Source organism: Mus pahari, chromosome 10 (genome assembly GCF_900095145.1).
Source record: "Mus pahari chromosome 10, PAHARI_EIJ_v1.1, whole genome shotgun sequence".
In the NCBI taxonomy this organism is placed as follows: Eukaryota; Metazoa; Chordata; class Mammalia; order Rodentia; family Muridae; genus Mus; species Mus pahari.
Genome location: NC_034599.1, coordinates 10,932,787 through 10,939,362, shown reverse-complemented (window position 1 = coordinate 10,939,362; position 6,576 = coordinate 10,932,787). Strand labels below are relative to the sequence as shown.

At 51.1% G+C, this 6,576-nt stretch overlaps 1 protein-coding gene across 2 annotated transcripts in view; it reads right to left on the bottom strand.

Annotated features, from left to right (window-relative positions):
• The window catches only part of Smco4 (single-pass membrane protein with coiled-coil domains 4), a 51,025-nt gene extending 48,290 nt beyond the window's left edge, over nt 1–2,735 (bottom strand). The window contains exon 1 of one of the 2 annotated variants that reach the window (XM_021207900.2): nt 2,538–2,735. The gene's annotated coding sequence lies outside the window, so the exon portion shown is untranslated. Of the gene's footprint in view, nt 1–2,061; nt 2,276–2,537 lie in introns of those variants that run through there. The other variant, XM_029543737.1, reaches the window with a different exon arrangement.
• Between the last annotated feature and the right edge of the window lie 3,841 nt (nt 2,736–6,576).

The window sequence follows — 6,576 nt, the reverse complement described above, 5'->3', positions numbered from 1 at the left end:
AGCCCTACAGTGTGAGGCCCAGCATCCTGAGTCAGACAGCCCTACAGTGTGAGGCCCATCGTCCCCAGTCAGAGAGTCCTACAGTGTGAGGCCCAGCATCCTGACAGAGAGAGTTGCCTGTTCTCAGTGAGAGGTTATAACCTTGTACACTAGCAGGAATTCCTTTCCCACCACTGTGAATGGCTCTCTGGGTGCAGAGATACTGCTGTGACACAGAACTGTGCCTCTCGGCTTGGCTTCCTCGGTAGCCCGGTCTTCTTCACACAGCCTAAGGAGCATCAGAGGCTCAGGTGGGAACTGCCCTGAAAACGTGATTCTTTCATCTAGTCGTCTCTGTACAGTCATGCCCATGCATGTACACACTACGGATACTTTAAGGACTGAGCGGGATTAGCAAAGCCCTATGTTTTTAAGGTGTCACTTCACCACTATCTTAAACTTAAGAGATAATCATCTACTGTCACTTCCAAGAAACTATCAAAATTGTTTTAAGGATGACTGAGAATGACATGGTCAAACCAAAGCCGATGTGGATTCTGAAAGCTGAACATGGAAACGGACAGGAGAAAAACATTCAGTTATGATAAAACAAGAAAACTGCCCCTCGGGCTGCAGAGATGGCTCAGTGGTTAAGAGCGCTGACTGCTCTTCCAGAGGTCCTGAGTTCAATTCCCAACAACCACATGGTGGCTCACAACCATCTGTAATGGGATCCGATGCCCTCTTCTGGTGTGTCTGAAGACAGCTACAGTGTACTCATATACATTAAAATAAATAAATAAATCTTAGAAAGAAAGAAAGAAAGAAAGAAAGAAAGAAAGAAAGAAAGAAAGAAAGAAAGAAAGAAAGAAAGAAGGAAATCCCCCTCACCTTACAAACTGAAGCTTGATCATTAATGAGCTGCTTAGCCCAATTACTGCGACTGCCCTCAGGACCAAAAAACTTTCCCCAGTCCTGGTGAGAGGCTGCCACAGCAGAAACGGAGGAATAAGATAGAGTACTACATCTTATTGGAATAAGCATACACTACTATGTAAACTATTTGTAGTGGGCTGCACCCAAGCGTGCCTCATGCATACGTATTTACTATTTGAATGTGAAAATCAGCTTGAAACATCACATGCAATGGGAAGCCAGCCCACTACGTATAGCTGGCCCAGAAGAGGTAGTAAGGATGTAGTTACACAGGATACTGAGATCTGGACATGCCCCTCAGGAAGGGCCCCATCAAGCCAACTGAGCGGCCACCCCAGGCTTGAAGGCTAAGATAAGAAGCAGTTCATGCCCATGGATGGCATGTTCAGGATGTTCTCAGCTCTACAAGCTACTTTATGGCAAAGACAAACCGGTAGCCCATAATAGCCACTACCTTCGTGAGTACAGCACTCCAATGTACACCTAGTACCAGTTACGACTTTCTTGCTTTGTGTGTTCAATCTTTTTAGCTCCTGTTTTCTTCAAAGCTATCCTAATTTCTTTCTGGGGGCAAGTAGAAACGTTTGCACACATGAAAGACTGCACGTCAGACAAGACTACACTTCAGGCTCTCACGGAAACCTCCTCCTGCCTTCTATAAATTATCTGGCTTTTTTTTTCTCCTATTGCACAGATAAGAACACTGAGGTCCATAGGGCTCACCCAAGGTCATGTCCCGTTGACACATCTAGACTCTCCCAAGGGCTCAAGAGGCCCATGGCCTGGGCCCACAGCTATGCTCCACTGCACTCAAAGAGGCATGGAGGTGATTTGAATACTAAGCATATTGGGGAGGGGGCATCAAGCTCATCAAGGGGCACCACATAGGTTGTTCTAATAACGCACGGGCATCTGTTGAAACCTTGTTTGGGAAGTGGCCAACGACAGAAAATCAGAGGCCATGTCTTCTAGCCACACCACTATGCCTAGATGCATAGCAGCTTTGAGCAGCGGCTGGCTCAGCCCGGAGAATCTCTTAAACGCTAGGGGGCCGGGAGTTTCGCACTGAGCCGGGAATGAGAGGTTGGGTGGGTGTGCGTGCTTCATGCGGTCCCATCCCACTCTCTTCGAACACCCTGCACATACCGTCCACTCCGCGGCCCGCTCAACTTCCCCAGGACAAACGCACCGCAGTGTGAGGTGGAGGAGGCACCGGGAGGGGCGGTCCTGGAGCCCGCGACGCAGCAAGCCACGCTCAGCTCCTTCCCCACGGGGACCCCGAACGCCACGAGGGGCCCCCAACTCTCGGCCGGGCCCCTGGGCCGCAGCGGGGAAGAGGCCACCCGGCCCCGCCGGGTTCCCCGCCGCCACCTGCAAACGCGCGCCCCTCTGCGGGTCGCGCGTGTCCGCGCGGGGCCTCGGCCGCCCGCGCCGCACTTCCCGCCCGGCCCCCGAGGCCAGCGCGCCGCCCCAACTTTTCCCGGCCCGGCCCGGAAGGCGCGGCGGGGAGCGCAGAGCCGTCCCGCCCGCCAGCGCGCACCACCCGCGGCGCCCCGGCCCCCAGCACCCGCACGCGGAGGCCCCGCTCGGAGCCGCGCGGTCCCCGCAGCCCCCGCGCCCACCTGCCGCCGCCGCGCACGGCCGGGTACGTGGCAGGGGCCGCCGCTCGCCCGCCTCGCCTCTGCTCGCGCCTCGCGGGCGGCTCCGGGGCGCGGGACCGCGGCGCCAGGCGCCCTCTGCCGCCGGGAAGCCGAATCCTGCTCCCTAACCCTAACGCGGGGCCGGGCCACGCGGCACCCTGCACCCTGCGGACGCCCGGCGGGCCAGGCCGCCCAGCCCGCCGGAGGAGGAGACGCACGCGTCGCGGTCACGCCCAGGAGGCAGCCAGGCCTGATGCACCCCGAGTCAGTGAACCCGTAAATGGGAGGCGGCGGTCTGGGTTGCAAAAGCGAAGTGCTTTCTTGCGTGCTCAACTGCTAACAGTCCAGGTGCACTCAGATGCGCCTCTGCCATTGTTGAGGGGCGAAGGGAAGGTTTAGGGTCCCCGTTCTTGAAAATGGGTATTGGGTTCTACATGGCGGTGTTAAGCGGACTGTGACCAGAGGCACTGGCTTCCCCCACGAGGTCACCCTTGAAGAACTGTGTTCAGGTAGCCCTTGAGTACATCCATACCTGGCGCAGGTAAGAGAACAGAGAACAGGTTAGTGCCCAATGGCGGTAGTTTTTTCTGTGACCTGTGCCTGGGGTTTATGAGGAAGCAAAATACAATCCCAGACTTCCTCCCCCAAGGGCATGTTCTGACCTGGGTTTGTTTATTGTAAATTACACATGTTCAGCTTGTCATAAATAAAATGGGATTCCTTGCCCCTTATCAGTATTAAAGCCCCATAAGGCCCTAAGCTAAATGTTATTAAGGACTTTTAGCCAAACACATTTGGGTTTTAAATCAACCTCTTAAAAGTTGAGAAGTCTTAGGAAAGCTAATCTCCTTTTGCCAAAAATGAACTCATCCGTAAGAGTCATAAAACCTTCTTCCTGGTATAGTCGTAAAAGCCTACTTGCCGGTGTTATATTTGAAGATATACTGAATCATATACAGCGCTTAGCATAGCCCTGCCTGGTGCTTATTTGTATTGTTACTGGCCCAGTGCAGGGCGAAAATACACATGTAAGAAGACTATTGGGGGTCTAAGGAGATGTCAGTAAAGCACCTACCACCCAAGCAGTAAGACCTAAGTTCAGATGCCTGCACCCCCATAAAGACTAGGCATAGCATTGAGTGAGTGTGTGTGTGTGTGTGTGTGTGTGTGTAAAATCCTAGGGGAGACATTCACATCCCTGGCCAGCAAGCCTAGCCTAAGGCTGGGGTCTAGGTTCCATGGGAAACCCTGTCTCAAAAAAACAAGACAGCGAACCATGGAGGAGAGAGAGACAGTTGATCTCCACATCTTCAGGCCCTTGTGGATACGCACAGGAAGAAATAAAGGCTATTTTTTAAGTTTAATTTTGTTTGAGGCATTGGATTCCCTGGAATTGCAGTTATAGGAGGTTGTGAGCCACTTGTGGGTGCTGGGAGTAAAACTCAAGCCCCCTGGGAGAGTGGCAAATGTTCTTCCGTGCTCTCTCCAGCTCCTAAGAAGGCTATTTTGCCCCCACTGGGGACAACCTTAAGACCACAGGTGGTGGCTCTGTCACTGACCAGCAAAGTCAACCTTGGAAACAGCTGTTTCAGTCCCTCCTCCCCTGAGTCCTGGTAACACCCTGATTTGTTAAGAGCTGAGGCCCTTGCACTTGTCTCCAGAGCGTCTGTGACCAGTCATGGAAGAAGGAATGGCCCAGGCTGTGAGGCAGTCTCTAGAACATCCAGCCCTTTCATACAGGCACAGTGCAGACAGCAAGCACACAGGGATCATCTATGTAGTACTGTGAGTCCTAGAGTTAGAGAAACAATTGTGTGAGCGAAGTAAAGTTCTTGTCCTCATGTGTGATCTCTGGTGGATGAGACACACACGCACATGTCCTCTATCTAGGGCCGAGGGGGACCGTCTGCAGCACTTTCCCCTAAACATGATGTATATAACTCCCCAGGGCTGTTGTATGTTTATGGGGCCTTGGAGAAATGACCCCTTTCCGGTGACTCAAGGTTTCTTCGCCTTTGGTAAGTACTTGTTTGCATCTTAGTGAAAGAGCCCTCCCTCATTTACAAGTTAAGAGTTGCAGATTTCCAAAAGTCAAGAGTCAACCTCTCTGCTGACCTGAAGGAAGATGGCTCCTCCCATGCTGGCTATGTGACTCACTCTGACCTGTGAGTGTATTATGGGATCTCGATGAGCTGAGAATTTGAGCCTTGCTCCTTGTTCTTGTGCTGCCTTAAGATTTCCACAAAGAATCTCTACACATAGGAGAGACCCAAGGAGAGAAGAGCTTGGCAGTACAGCCAAGTCCTACCTGGGGGAAGTCCTGGGCAGAGCCAGCCGCAAGTAACCCAGGGTTTCAAATCTAAAATGGTACTGGTTTTAAGTCACTGAGCATTTGGAATGGTTCTTACATGACAGTAGATAATAGAGACACCCACCCTTCCTGGTAAGCATTTCTCCGGTTACAAGGTCTTGGCGAAATTCAACCAAGAATCAGTCTCCAGCTAGTGTTTCCTGTCATGAAGTATCGAGCTGAAGTCTGTGTCTGAGCTTAGTGGAGCATCACATTTTATGTAAATGCCTCTTCCAGAGTCCTTCATTGAATTGGTTCATCACTGAGCCTGGCAGTTTAAAATTCTTTTTCTGCCAGTATGACAAGGGGCTGGCAAGGTCAGCTTGTAAGCTATCAGGCTTTAAGCCTGACTGGAATGCCAACAGTAGGTGTCATGGAGGTTGGGTATCTTTATTTCCTCCCCTAGATAGTAAGCTCCTTAATGCAAAGGTGTGTATGTGTGTGCGTGTGTATGTGTGTGCGTGTGCGTGTGTGTGCGTGTGCGTGTGCGTGTGCGTGTGTGTGTGTGTGTGTGTACGCACGCACCTGTGTGCTCATGTGTTTGTATACTGTGGGGTTTGTGCATATGGTGCATGTATTCTTTGGGTGTCCGTCCCTGTCTCCAATCTAATTTGAGAATGGGTCTCTTGTTCACTGATGCGGATACCAGGCTAGCTGACCTGTGAGCTCCTGGCAGTGCTTCCTTTGCATCCGTCTCCCACGAGGGGCATGCGAGGAATGCAGATGCACTATTGCATCTGGCTCTTTACACAGGTTCCAGGGAGAGAACTCAGGTAATACAACCTGTGACACAAGTGCTTTACTCAGTATGCTACCAGCCCAACCCTTGACCAGAACAAGTACAAGTAGGATCCTTGAACCCAGCACCTCATGATGTCATGAAGAAACACCTGAGCAGATTAGAGCCCCACGGGGTCTGGAGCTGGCTCAAAGCAGACTATTTTGCATTCCTGAACTCTTATGGTTTCCCCTTTTGACATCTGTTGCAATTTAAAATATTCTTCCTGGGGCTGGAGAGGTGGCTAAGTGGTTAGGAGCACTTGCTGCTCTTGCAGAGGACCCAAGGTCAGTTCCAGCACTCAGATCAAGCAACTCAGAACTGCTTGTAACTCCAAGTGCAGACTAGCCTCCCAGGGCACCCACACACACAATTAACAATAAAAACACATTTTTAAATACAATGATCTTGGGCAATATTTTGGGCAATCTAAGGGATAGGGTAGACAAGATTGCCAAAAATAAAAATAAAAGCTGGTGGACAGGTAGATCCCACAATCCAAGTTTCAGGAGGGCCAAGAGCTAGGATCTCTCAGCAATTCTGGGAAGACAAACACAAGCCTCATCAAGACTTGATTACTAAAACAGCAGCTGGGTTTCCTCTGTGCCTTTTACTCCACATTCCAAGTCCTAGAAGAAAAGCAGCTTGACCTCCTCTGGTCAAGAGCCCTCCCAGCCAAATCAACGCTCTTGTAGAAGTATATCTTCTCTAAGCTAAGAAGGAAGAGGGCCCAGCTTCTTGTTTTGAAAAGGTTTGTGAGGGTAGAGGTTGTCACAGTAAGCAAGTCCAGCCAGACTCAGAAAGACAAAGTGATCTTTCTCTGGTGTGAGTCTGAAATGCTATGTGTATGCCTACTGTGTGTGTGTGTGTGTGTGTGTGCGTGTGTGTGTGTG